This window comes from Salmo trutta, chromosome 8 (genome assembly GCF_901001165.1).
Source record: "Salmo trutta chromosome 8, fSalTru1.1, whole genome shotgun sequence".
NCBI classification, from domain to species: Eukaryota; Metazoa; Chordata; class Actinopteri; order Salmoniformes; family Salmonidae; genus Salmo; species Salmo trutta.
Genome location: NC_042964.1, coordinates 45,587,787 through 45,603,247, shown reverse-complemented (window position 1 = coordinate 45,603,247; position 15,461 = coordinate 45,587,787).

The window sequence follows — 15,461 nt, the reverse complement described above, 5'->3', positions numbered from 1 at the left end:
AGAGGAGTTCTGTATCTATAATTCTTAAAATAATTGTTATGTTTTTTGTGAACGTTTATCGTGAGTAATTTAGTAAATTCACCGGAGGTTTGCGGGGGGTATGCTAGTTCTGAACGTCACATGCTAATGTAAAAAAGCTGGTTTTTGATATAAATATGAACTTGATTGAACAAAACATGCATGCATTGTATAACATAATGTCCTAGGGTTGTCATCTGATGAAGATCATCAAAGGTTAGTGCTGCATTTAGCTGTCTTCTGGGTTTTTGTGACATTATATGCTAGCTTGAAAAATGTGTGTCTGATTATTTCTGGCTGGGTTCTCTGCTGACATAATCTAATGTTTTGCTTTCGCTGTAAAGCCTTTTTGAAATCGGACAGTGTGGTTAGATTAACGAGAGTCTTGTCTTTAAAATGCTGTAAAATAGTCATATGTTTGAAAAAATTTCGGATTTTAGAGGAATTTGTATTTCGCGCCACGCCCATCATTGGATATTGGAGCAGGTGTTCCGCTAGCGGAACATCTAGATGTAAGAGGTTACTGTAAGGGGGTACTGTCACGTCCTGACCATAGAGAGCTCTTATTTTCTATGGTAGAGTAGGTCAGGGCGTGACTGGGGGGTTTTATTCTAGTTTGATTTTTCTATGTTGTTTGGTTCTAGTTTCTGTTTTTCTATGTTGGGTTTTTTGGATGATCCCCAATTAGAGGCAGCTGGTCATCGTTGTCTCTAATTGGGGATCATATTTAAGTAGTTGTTTTTCCCACCTTTGTTTGTGGGAGATTATTTTGAGTTAGTGCATGTTGCACCTCTGTCGTCACAGTTTGTTGTTTTGTTTATTGTATGTCTTGCATAGTTTCACATTATAATAAAATATGTGGAACGATATTCACGCTGCGCCTTGGTCTGTTCCTACACACAATCGTGACACATACACATTTATAAAGTGATAAGGGATTTATATGTTTAAATGTAATGATTAAATAATTCTACCCTGAAACTTAACTATTAGTGATTATTAGTTATGTAGCATGTACAATGAATGATTAAAGTACTAAACGTAAGTCCCATAAGGTTTAGTAGAGACCTGTGATGAAGAGAAATGTATGTGTGTGCCTAAGAGAATACCGAGAACAATGAAAACTGTGTTTGGCTCGACCTGGCTAGGACTGAGAAACCTATGATAGGACAAGGAGTACTCCTCAAAGTTCCTCTAATCTCGCGGGAATGGAGCGGACAGCGCTGGGTAGTGATTAACAGTGGTGAGAACTCCGGGGAGGGATACAACTCACCTATTGTTTGTGTGTATTTATGTGTGTAGGATATCTACTGTTTGTGTGGAGGTATGTGCGTAAGTAGGGAATGAGTTATAAAATGAATGTCTTTGTATAATGGACTTCAGAACGTTCTCTGGATAAACTGTACAAACCTTTTTCAGAAGCTGAGTCTTTGCCTAATTATTCTTAACCCCGTGTCTTACAAACCTTGGGGATTAGTCAAAGCTTATTGATTGTTAGTTATTATCATTGGGATTGAAAATTCTCCTGATATAAAGACAAAACACATGTTGTTAATTTCTGCTTTAAGAACAAGCAGCCTACCCCTACACACCTCCTTTGAGGAGCAAATTTTTACAGACAGACCCGGTGCAAAAAGGACTGCCACCCCTGCACTAAGATTTGTCCCATGGCTAAACACACTTGCCCCTTTCTACCAGAGCCCCCAATCGACTTCCTTCAACACATCACTATGTGTCTCCTGCAGAAACAACACCTGTACTTTTTTTTGTTTTACATATTCACCCAACACTCCTCTTGCCCGCATCTCTGGCACCATTTATATTAAGCAAGCCTACCCAATGAGTCTCCGTAAGAAGTGGGAGGAAAGCCAGCAAAGAAAGAGACCAATAGCAAAGCTCAGAAAGCCCCAGTGTCAGAAAGAAAATATACATCTAAACAGGTAAACCTTTACGCACTGTTGTGACCCACTTCCTCAACCTAAACCGTTTCCTGGGTGAGAGGACACCATGCCCCTCATTTTTCATAGCATGTTGTACTGATCTTACAAACTTTCTCGGATCAGAAAAAAAAGCCTCAAGATGAACTTTTTTCCCCTTGGTCTCATTCAGGAACCTTGTCAGTTCTCTCAACATGTACTTAGACCCCTCTGCTTGACTGGCTGTCAGCTCCGGGCCCATTGAAGAGGAGTCTGAAAAAAATAACTCCTCATCCTCTTCCTCAGACTCACTTTCCTCCTCATCTCTATCTCCCACCCTGACCACCTGCCCTTCCTCTCTGGTCAGGGCATCCCCCAGAGCAACAGGCAAAGTTTCCATGGTGCCTTTGACCACACCCTTTTTCCTTTTCCGCTTGACACCCTCCTCCTCCCCCCTAGTCTCTTACACTTCCCCACTATACTCTCCTCATCCACTAGCATAACCTGACTAGACCCAGCATCATCTACACCACCCTCCATAGCATGACTAGGCCCAGCATCATCTACACCACCCTCCATAGCATGACTAGGCCCAGCATCATCTACACCACCCTCCATAGCATGACTAGGCCCAGCATCATCTACACCACCCTCCATAGCATAACTAGGCCCAGCCTCATCTACACCACCATCTCTAGCCTGACGAGCCCCAGCCTCCGCTACCCCACCATCTCTAGCCTGACTAGACCCAGCCTCCGCTACACCACCATCTCTAGCCTGACTAGGCCCAGCCTCATCTACACCACCATCTCTAGCCTGACTAGACCCAGTCTCCACTACCCCACCATCTCTAGCCTGACGAGCCCCAGCCTCCGCTACCCCACCATCTCTAGCCTGACTAGACCCAGCCTCCGCTACACCACCATCTCTAGCCTGACTAGATCCAGCCTCCACTACACCACCATCCATAGCCTGACTAGACCCAGCCTCCGCTACCCCACCATCTCTAGCCTGACTAGATCCAGCCTCCGCTACACCACCATCCATAGCCTGACTAGACCCAGTCTCCGCTACCCCACCATCTCTAGCCTGACTAGGCCCAGCCTCCGCTACACCACCATCTCTAGCCTGACTAGACCCAGCCTCCGCTACACCACCATCTCTACCCTGACTAGACCCAGCCTCCACTACACCACCATCCATAGCCTGACTAGACCCAGCCTCCGCTATACCACCATCCATAGCCTGACTAGACCCAGCCTCCACTACACCACCATCCATAGCCTGACTAGGCCCAGCCTCCGCTACCCCACCATCTCTAGCCTGACTAGACCCAGCCTCCGCTACCCCACCATCTCTAGCCTGACTAGACCCAGTCTCATCTACACCACCATCCATAGCCTGACTAGGCCCAGCCTCCGCTACCCCACCATTTCTAGCCTGACTAGACCCAGCCTCCGCTACCCCACCATCTCTAGCCTGACTAGACCCAGTCTCATCTACACCACCATCCATAGCCTGACTAGACCCAGCCTCCGCTACACCACCATCTCTAAACTGACTAGACCCAGCCTCCACTACCCCACCATCTCTAGCCTGACTAGACACAGCCTCCACTACCCCACCATCTCTAGCCTGACTAGACCCAGCCTCAGCTACCCCACCATCTCTAGCCTGACTAGGCCCAGCCTCATCTACACCACCATCCCTGGCATGACTAGGCCCAGCCTCATCTACACCACCATCCCTGGCATGACTAGGCCCAGCCTCTGCTGTCTGCATCTCATTGCCCCCTGCACTTTGACCTCGATTTCCCCCACTGGTGCTTGTACCCTCACCTTGTCTACGGCCTTTATGTGGGCACGCAAAGCTCTTATGCCCCAAATCCCCACACTCAAAACACTGTAGACTATCTGTGCTGGCAAACCCTGCATAGAGCCCCTCCCCATGCCTCACTTTAAAATGCACATTTAGCTGTTGCTCATTGTTATTCAGAAACATAAACACTTGCCTCCGGAACGAAACAACATGCTTAAAGGCATCTGCCTGAAAACCTGCCGACAGTACACGAAACCCACTAGCAAACTTACCAAAACAACTCAGCTCTTTCCTGATTTGATCATCCGTAATAAACGGAGGCAAATTTGCAACAACCACTCTTGTCGAAGGGGTAGAGAGAGGTGAAACTGGCACCAACACATCCCTTACAAATATTCCTGTAACGCTGGGACATCGTGGGTGTGGAGTCAGGCGCAGGAAGCAGAAGCGTTTAGTACAGTGCTTTTATTTACGCACCACCAAAAGAGTATTCGCCCAAACCAACGGGGCGTATCAAAATACAAGTCCCAAAAAACACGATCCACTACACAACACACAGTGTAAATGAAAGAAACAAGCCCGCACACAGAACAGGTGGGGAGACGGGCTTAAATAGCTCATCTAATAACTTAATTGAAAACAGGTGCAACAAATAAAGGCATAACCAACAGAAAAGGGAAAAAGGGATCGGTGGCAGCTAGTAGGCCGGTGACGACGACCGCCGAGGGCCACCCAAACAGGGAGAGGAGTCACCCTTGGCAGGAGTTGTGACAATTCTGCTAGCAATTAGCCTACCAACCAAATTTGCTCTTTTCATCAACACAACCACAGCTTTGTTCATTCTAGAAGCAGAATGTATAAATTCAGCTCCTACCTGTTCACCGACCGTGAGCAGAACCTCCTCCACCTTAACTCCATTCTCAGGAACACACCTGAATCCATGCCGTATCGACAGCGTCTCCTCTACCTTAACTCCATTCTCAGGAACACACCTGAATCCATGCCGTATCGACAGCGTCTCCTCTACCTTAACTCCATTCTCAGGAACACACCTGAATCCATGTCGCAACGACAGCGTCTCCTCCGTGCTAGGCTGAGAAGCCATCGCGCACACCACACCTTCCAAACCCCAGGAAACTTACTCTGTCCTCTTCCACCCTAACTTTGAAAAAACTGTGGATAACACTAAAACAAATATTGCATTAACCCTCCACCATAGAAAAATAAAATTGAAAGAAAAGACCAAGAAAATAATCAAGAAAGTTATTTAGGACAGAGCCCTCCACACCAAACACTCAAACTCCAAAAAACTCCCAGCATGCACTGCGAGAGAGAGAGAGAGAGAGAGAGAGAGATGGTAAGACATTGAGAAGAGAGCGGGAGTGATGGTGAAAGATTGATCAAAGACAGGTGAGGAAAGATGGGGAGAGGGATCAGAGAGAGATGGTGAGAGAAAGAGTGAGAGAGATGGGGGAGAGAGAGAGTGTGAGAGAGTGTGAGAGAGAGAGAGAGAAGGTGAGAAGAGACTAATGGATGGAGGAAGACAGAGGGAGAAATAGAGACCCATCACCCAACACGCCCACTGCCCGCGTAAATGACAGATGTGTGTGTGTGTGTGTGTGTGTACATGCATGAGTGTGTATGTACAGATGAATATGTGAGTGTGTCTTAACCCTGTGTGTGTGGCGGGCAGGGTAAAAAAAACAATAGCCTTTCCAATCTGTGCATCTGTCATCAATATGGCGCTGGGCCGACAGTGCTAATTGCAATGTGCCAAGGATAACGAATGCAGGGGCTGCACAACATGTAAAGAGATATGACATCTACATAACTAGAGTGAATGGACGCGGCCATGGCCCAGGGAGCGATAGAGATACATTGTAATTACATTGGGGTTAGTAATGGGGTGCCATGTTATCGGCTCAAGATGGATGCCTGCGAGGGACGGGGATAGAGCACTTTATCAGACTGCCATTTTGTCTCGGCTGCCCCTCACGTGGAGTTTTGCCCTCAGGCTGGTAGAGTAGGAGTAGACTAACACCTTACTGCTGTACATGTCTTTTCTCACCAGCACTGATTTAGTTGACAGCTGCTTTTTTGAGGGAAGTTTTACTTTCAATGACTGTGATATGTGGTTGTCTTGGCAACCTTAGTTTAATACACTGAACGTAAGTCGCTCTGGATAAAAGCAGCAGCTAAATGATCAAAATGTACACATTTAATGTACTGATGTTACCGTGGTAACGGAGCCATAGAGTAATAATGGACAGTTGGCTCTGCAGCATCCAACCAAAGCTGAGATTAAATGTAGTTCTACCCTTAGTGTGTCCTTGATCCTTGGTGCACCAGACAACCTCTCGCTCACACATGCAATTTCACCTCTGTGCCACATGATGTAATTGATTGGCAAAGCAAATGGGGCCAAGAAAGAGTCTGACGCCACCAGTCTCTCCTCCTCTCCTCCTCTCCCACTTTCTGTCACGTTTAGGTAAGACCCAGATGCAGACAGTGTAGAAGTAACAAGAGTTTATTACAATCACAGGGGCAGGCAAACGTCAGGTCAAGGCAGGCAGGGGTCAATCATCCAGAAAGGGTGTAAAGGGCCCAGAGCGGTAGGCAGTCTCAGGGTCAGGGCAGGCAGAACGGTCAAAACCGGGAAGGACTAGAAAACAGGAGCAAGAAACAGAAAGGAGCAGGGGAACAAACGCTGGTAGGTTCTACGAATGAAACGAACTGGCAACAGACAAACAGAGAACACAGGTATAAATACACAGGGGATAATGGGGAAGATGGGAGACACCTGGAAGAGGGTGGAGACAAGTACAAAGACAGGTGATACAGATCAGAGTGTGACACTTTCCTCTCCTCCCCATGCCATTATCAAGTAAAAGCCCTCTCCCCCCTACTTAAGTAGTTTTTTTGGGTATCGGTACTTTACTCTACTTTACTATTTATATTTTTTACAACTTTTACTTTTACTCCACTACATTTCTAAAGAAAATAATGTTCTTTATACCCCATACATTTTCCCTGACACCCAAAAGTACTCGTTACATTTTGAATGCTTAGCAGGACAGGAAAATGGCCCAATTCACGCACTTATCAAGAGAACAACCCTGGTCATCCCTACTGCCTCAGATCTGGCGGACTCACTAATGATGTCTGGGTGTTGGAGTGTGCCCCTTGCTATACGTAAACAATTTACAGTAAGAAATTTGTGCCGCCTGGTTTGCTTAATATAAACTATTTTATATTAGTTTATATTATATTATATTTGCTTAATATAAACTATCATTTGAAATGATTTATACTTTGACTTTTGATACTTAATTATATTTAAAAACAAATACTTTTAGACTTTTACTCAACTAGTATTTTACTGTGTGACTTTCACTTAAGTAATTTTCTATTAAGATATCTTTACTTTTACTAAAGTATGACAATTGAGCACTTTTTCCACCACTGCCAGCGTGTCACTTACCTCTATTTCAGAGATCACAGGGGTCTGATGGAAACATACAATGGCAGAGGGTTGGAGGAGGAACCCCATCAACCATTCCCTCCATGAGGGTCAGGAGATCCTCTGAGTAACAAATGAGAAACAGGGCCTGTCGCCCAATCACGGCGTGCCTTAATGACCGGCTTTATATTTGTACCTAATGCTTAAGAATCCGCGAATCTCCAGCCAAGTATTTATTTGAATTAAGCTGGGGTTAAATGAATCAGAGGCTGGAGAGTGGAGTTGCTGCATGGGAGACTGGTTCATCTGTTTGTGGGTGGCGAGGGTACGTTCAGCCGCATTAAGCTATGGGTAAGTTCATTAAAGATGGCAAGATGGGCTGGAGAGTCGCCTTGATCAATGTAGATGAACGTTCTGCACCATTGAGCGTGCGGTGGGCTAAAGTGAAGGAATTCAGACAAGACAGAGAGGAGGAGGAGAAACATGCCTGGACATGTCAGACTGAGAATTAAAGTTAGAGGTCAGTGACTACTAAAGTGATTGCTGTAACTACTGTACTGCTACTACTACTACTACTCTCACTACTACTACTCTGACTACTACTACAACTAATACCACTACACCTACTACTCTGACTACTACTACAACTACTACCATTAATACTACTACCACACCTACTACTCTCACTACTACTACAACTACTTTCAATAATACCACTACTACTACTACCAATACTACTACTACTGCTACCAATAGTACTACTACTACTACTCTCACTACTACTACTACTACGGCTACTACTACTACCCTCACTACTACTGCTACTACTAATACCACTACTTTCAATACTACCACTACTACTACTACCAATACTACTACTACTACTCTCACTACTACTACTACTACTACTGCTACTAATACTACCCTCACTACTACTGCTACTACTACTACTACAACTCTCACTACTACTGCTACTACTACTACTACCTCCACTACTACTACTCTCACTACTATTACCACTACTGCTTCTACTACTACTCTCACTACTACTGCTACTACTACCTCCACTACTAGTACTCTCACTACAACTACTACTAATACTACTCTCACTAATACTACTATTGCTACTACTACTACTCTCACTACTACTACTACTACCACTACTACTGCTACTACTACTTTCAATACTACCACTACTACCACTACTACTACTACTATTACTACTACTCTCACTCCTACTACTACTACCTCCACTACTACTACTCTCACTAGTACTACTACTGCTACCACAACTACTCTCACTACTACTGCTAATACTACTACTACTACCAATACTACTACTACTACACCTACTCTCACTACTACTACAACTACTACTACTACTAACACTACTACTCTCACTACTGTTGCTACTACTCCTCTCACTACTACTACTACTACTACTCTCACTACTACTACTACTGCTATTACTACTGCTAATACTACTACTACTACTACTACTACTATTACTAGTACTACTACTACTACTCTCACTACTACTACTACTACTAATACTACTACTACTACTACTATTCTCACTACTACTTCTACTGTGACTGCTACTACTACGTCCACTACTGCTACTACTACTACTACTACTTTCAACACTCTTACCAATACTACTACTACTACTACTACCAATACTATTGCTACTACTACACATAGTCTCACTACTACTACAACCACTACTTTCACTATTGCTGCTACTACTACTCTCACTACTACTGCTACTACTACTACCAATACTACTACTACTACCAATACTACTACTACTACACCTACTCTCACTACTACTACAACAACTACTACTACTAACACTACTACTCTTACTACTACTACTACTACTACTACTACTACTTTCAATCCTACCACTACTACAACCACAAATACTACTACTACTACCACCACTACTACTACTACCACCACTACCACTACTACCAATACTACTACTACTACGACTACTATTACTACCACTACTACTACTACTACTACCAATACTACTACTACTTATACTACTACAAGGAACTACTACTACTACTTCCACAATACTACTACTACTACCACCACTACTACCACCAACACCACCACCACTACTACTACTACTACTACTACTACTACTACTACTACTACTACTACTTCTACTACTACTACTACCAATACTACTATTACTACCACTACTACTACTAATACTACTACCAATACTACTACTACTACCAATACTACTACTACTACTACTACTACAGCTATGTTGGTGTTATAGTTTCATCAGTATGTGAAGGGAGCAGTTGCAACATTTCTGGAGACTGATCATTTCTTCACTCTACAGACATTTTGTTACATGAAAACCTAATTCGATTGGCTTACAAGTCAATCCGTTGTTTTTGATATAGGTATCGATTGGGGTAACTCGAGTTTGGAACATTGTCGCCAAGTCTGCAGGGTATACAGCTGGACAATTGATCAGCACTATTACAAAAACAACCACCTACTGTAGAACCACACACACACACACACACACACACACACACACACACACACACACACACACACACACACACTGCACCCTATGCCTCTCCATCATTCCTGGTGGTGAGGTGACAGCTACGGTACGGTGATGATCGGTGGAAAATAACTTCATTGACATAATGGAGAAAAGCACACCTGTTTCTCCTCTCTCCCGAGGCGGTGTCGGCTCCCGAAATAAAAAGCCCTTGGAGAGACAGAAACAAAGAGGAAAGAAAGAGACGTCTGAAAGAGTCTGTTGTTTCAGATCGCAAGCTGCACTGCCAGATTGAAATGTGTACTTGTGTGTGTGTGTGTGTGTTTGTGTGTGTGTGTGTGTTTGTGTGTGTGTGAGAGAGAAAGAGCCCCATCCGTTTACCTGATTTGTGGTGGAAAAACTCCCAAACAGATGCTGGCATATCATTTCAATGCATTTGTGCGCTGACTGGCAAGGCTAAGGCTTGGCTGAGACTTGTAGCTCGTTCCGAGTTGACCCCCCCTTCTCCTGATCATCATGCTGTCTTCTTCCATTCTGTCATCCTCCCCTCGTCAATCTGACATTCTGTTTATCTGTCGGTGTTTGCTCCCTAGGTAAAAGTGCTTGCGGTTGCATCATTGGGATGTTGAGATTAATATTCTCCCTGAAAACACATTTTCTTTCTTACTGACAGGAGCGGTACAATTCCATGAAGGGGAAAGCAATGGGGGCTGGTTTGTAAAGGGAAAATAAAGGAAAAATGGCTTCAATGAACTTCAATGGTAGATGACGGATGACAGATTCAAACACGTTCTTCTCTGCTGAATGACTTCAGTGTTGCTTGTTGGCATTGAACCAATGAAAATAACTTCAATAACTTCAATCAACTCAAAGTGGAAGATGACAGAGTTCAGGATTCAGACCTGCTCTTTCTGCTGAATGAATTCAGAATTGCTTATTGGACCAAATGTAGAGTGTGGACATATTTTGTGATGCCTTTCTTATTATACTAGTTATTGATACAACTGAGGTGATTGACTCTCGGGAGAGAATACCACAAACAGCAAACCAAACAAAACATCTGCTAGTATTCAATTCCCACTAGTAGAGCGTATCTTGACCCGATGGAAGAAAAAGGAACGCATCATGTTCTATTGAATGTCATTATGCCTCTTAGCCAAATCTAATACTGTCCAAAGTTCAACTGCAGTTACAAATTGAATGTAATTGCCCAGAATGCAAATGACATCTACTGTTTGTACCAATGTGTAAAAGATGAAGAAAACACCCTTTGGGGAGTAAAGAAAAAATGTTAATGGGAAAAATAATACCCTGCCATTTTCTTTTTAAAGTTGCAGGGTGACCAATGATATATAAACCCTGGATTGCGGCACTATGTTTTGGCCATGGAGAGGGTTTGAAGCCACCGGTCGGGCTTATTGGCACTACTCAGATGAGCAGTCCTCCACAGGATTGAATGGAATTCTACAATATTTCATTTAAGGACAAAATTGCATGTATTTAAGTTTTTTGTTGTTGTGGGGGGGGGGGGGGGGGGGGGGGGGATCGGAACATTAGTACTTTCAAATTTGACTTTAAGTTAAAAAGAAGTATATATATCTTTCCATTTTTTTCTGCTCATATAATATTATTTAAAATTATATATTACAGTGTCTGTAATAGAATAAACATGGCAAAAACAGATGTAGACATTAGTAAATGCATTTCTATAACTTCCAAAATATGTTTTTTTGCAACGGTGGGGGAGTGCCAAGATGGAGTCATAGTGGCATCAAAACAGCACCTCCTGCCAGTGATCCAGTGTATATATAAATCATTGAGGGCAACACTACCGTCTGGGGAATGATATGATTGTTAGAGCTTTAAAGAAAGGACTAAAGTGATGGTTTCGCTTGGGGAAAATAGTAAGAAGGGGAAAGTGGAATTATCGTGATGAGAACTGAGTGGGAGTTTTTTGCTGCTTTATAATGATCTCTTAAAGGCACAACGTTAAACTTTCTACAGCTACGGTATCTCTGAGAAAGAAAGAAATTCCAGAGTCATACTCTGGGGAAGTTGAGATCCCTCCACCCCTTCCCCACCGCCCAATCACCACCCCTCACGCTTAGGGATGACAATGTCCTTTGGCCGCAAAATAGACCCATATGCCAAGCCATTTTTATAGACTTATCTGACTCCAGTGCTTCATCCTTAGCCCGGATGAGTCATCGGCTCACAGATTTGTTTCTCAAATTTCGACATTAACAGCTGCTGTAAATGAAAATGGCGGATTTATGTGTAAGCGGTCGTCTTTTTTGATAGTCCGTGTCAAGTTCTGGAGAGGGGAGATTTTTAAGGTTCTGGAAATGGCCGCTTTTCCCTCCCTTTCTCTCTTTTCCTTTTTCTCTCTCTCTTTCTCTCATACAGTACACACACACACACACAAACACACAGAATAAAGCAGGAAAGAGAAGAAGGCTAGGCGTAATAACTAATGATACCATTGCAGATACAGCGGTAGGCCAACCTAATGAGATATACAGTAGACCCAACCTAATCAACATCCTCCTCTCAGACTACAACAGCCAAGCCCTTTCATATGTTTAAGGAGAACCCTAAGGCCAAGAAAGCATAAGTTTACACTTTTTTTCAATTGTTTAAGCACAATTTTGAAAACAGGGCCCGGTTTGTCAAAACACTACACACAATTAGCACAACCCTACACCAAAGTAGCACAACACTTCAGATCATTTGTAAAATGGAACACTTTTGTCAAAACTCTACACGACTTCATAAGAACAATATTTTGTTACCATACGAAACGCACACATTTCATATGACTTCAATCTTTTTGAACCAGTTACACACTGCTGTTGCTAACCTAAAACACTTTTAGCAAGTCTAATTGTCAGTGATTAGAGTACTGGAAATGAAGTACACAGAGAAAGTGCAACTATACAAACACTACACAAGACCAATGCTGCAGACAGGAAAATATCATTTATTTCTCTCCATATACCCAAATCAGTCAACATGTCAACATGGAGAATTACAACAAAACATATCCCAGTTTTCATGCTACTACAGTAGTGTGCATAACACTGTTAGCTCAGCAAACAGACAAACGTAAAATACTGTATCCAGTACAGGCTACAATTACAGTAAATAACAACAACAACAAACAGAAAAAAGAATCTGAATAAAACTGACAATATTGTACAGAAAATACTACAGTAAACATACTATACATTATCTCTTCGCCTAGCTGGATCTGGCCAGAGAATTTCACCAACATCACAAGCAATATCCTCATTAGCAAGACAACGCGGGAAGAACTGTCTTGAATGTCGAATCCATCCTTGCACAGCTGCGGCGTCGACTTGATCACAGGCGTCCTCCATGGCCTGAATGAGGGGTACCTGAGCCTGGGGCTGGAGATCGTAAACCTTCCACCGCCATGCAGAGAAAACTCTTCCATAGGGTTTAGAAACGGAGAGAATGGTGGAAGGTATAGTACTGTCAACTGTGGATGGTGTTGAAACCAGTTCTGGACCAAAGCAGAGCGGTGGAATGACACATTGTCCCAGATGACAGTGTATTGCATCTGGTGCATTTCATTACCTGCTGTGACGATGTGGTGCAATCGGTCCAAAAATGCGAGATTGTGAGGTGTGTAAGGGCCCGTTTTGGCATGACGGAGGAGAACCCCATGCTGTGAAATGGCTGCGCAAAGGGTGATGTTACCCCCACGTTGCCCTGGGACATTGATTATATCCCTGTGGCCAATGATATTTCTGCCTCTCCTTGCTTTTGTGAGGTTGAACCCTGCCTCATCAATATATATGAATTCATGCAGGATTTCCTCAGCATCCATCTGCAAAACTCCCTGAAATACAGTGAAAGACAAGATTGTGTAGTTCAGGATAGGTCTAGTATACAGTCAATGTAAAAAAAAGTCATGTGTGCAGTATGCAACATCACAGTGCTAAAGTGAACAATACAAACCTCCACATACTCATGCCGCAGCCGTTTGACCCTCTCTGTATTCCGCTCAAAAGGCACTCGATAAAGTTGTTTCATTTGAACCTGATGTCTTTTCAGGATGCGTGCCAGTGTTGACTGAGAGACCTGATGGACATTATTGAAAATGGCATGGTCACCGATAATGTTGGCTTGTAGTTCTCTGAGCCTGATAGCATTATTGGCCAAAACCATGTTTATTATCTCTCTCTCTTGTTCTTGCGTGAATATGGGCCCCCTTCCTCCTTGTCGTTCCCGACCCTCAATCCTATGTAGAGAATAATACATGTAACTTACTGTACAATGTCACAGGAAGGGGTATCACAAGTGCTGATATGGTGCATACAATAAGCGGCTGATTACCGTAACTGTAGACAGATCTTCTTTTACCTGTTTTCCTGTCGAAAAGTCCTTATGACAGATGCCACTGTATATCTTCTAAGATTTGGCTGAACTCTCTCTGAGCCTCCCTCAGCGTCAATCCGTGGTTCACAACACGGTCCACTAGTGTTGCACGAATGTCATTTGATAAGTTTGGTCCTCTTCTTTGTGCACGTTCTCTTCCTGCTTCAGGTCTTCCTCGACCTCTGGCTCGGCCTCTGCCTCTTCCTCTACCTCCTTCTCCTCCTCTGTGTACTCCTCCTCTCACCCTCACTCTTCTTCTGACTCCTTCCATTGTGGTTGAAGGCAGGTGAACCTACCTGCTGCATTTGTATAGTGCTTAAACCTGATTGGTGTGTCTACAATTTAGCAATCATGTGTTTGTGCATCTGATGGCTGTGTTTAACAGATTGGTTCATAGGTGTGGTAATTTGACAGTCAGTGCTTTGGAATTGCAAGGACGTGACATCATGATATACTTCTGTGTCTGATGTATACAAGTGTGTTTAGTGTTTTGAAAATCACAATGTGTAATGTTTTGCAAATAGTGTGAAGCTGACAATGTGCTTACAGTTGTGCAAATCTAGCCTTGTGTTTTGCTCCTTGAGTGTAAGGTTTTGCTAATTGTGGGAAAAGTTACATTTTAGTGTGTAAGTGATCGTAAAAAACTGTAAGTCTAAGGATCGCTGTGGTCGGAAAAAAAGATTTCTGAAATGTAAACAACTGTTTCTTTTAGGCCAGCCATAGAGTCTAGTCCAGGTATTCTCAAACTGGGGTACACACAATGCCATCGGGGGTACGCCAAATCAAAATGGGGCTATACATTTGGGTGATGTTTTTTCTCACCTGAATGATCTGAATCTAGGATTACAGGGACTCTCCGCAACTATATTCAATGTGAACAACATTTGAGAGTGCGCTGACCCTGGTGCTAGAGGGGGTACGCAGCTGGAGGTTGAATGTTTGAAGGGGTACGGGACTGTGAAAAGTTTGAGAACCACTTCTCTAGACATTTAGCATCCCTGTATCAATGACACTTCAGTTAAAGGTTAAGTAGGTCATTAGCAAGTTCAGACAGAATCTGAAGACATTTTCTCTTCACTATCCTATCACTACCTGCATTTACATGGTAGAATGCCAGCTCGTCATGTTTCGTAGTAGTTCTCTGTTTGATTCAATTACTTCCACAAGCTGAGGGGAATTTCTGCTCCAGCCAAGACCAACGGGCTCTATCACAAGTTGTAATCTGCATTTGATTTTGTTATTGTGTTGCGTTGTTAACACTGTGTTGACTAACACTAGCTGAGACTCTGCTGTCTGTGACTGGGAT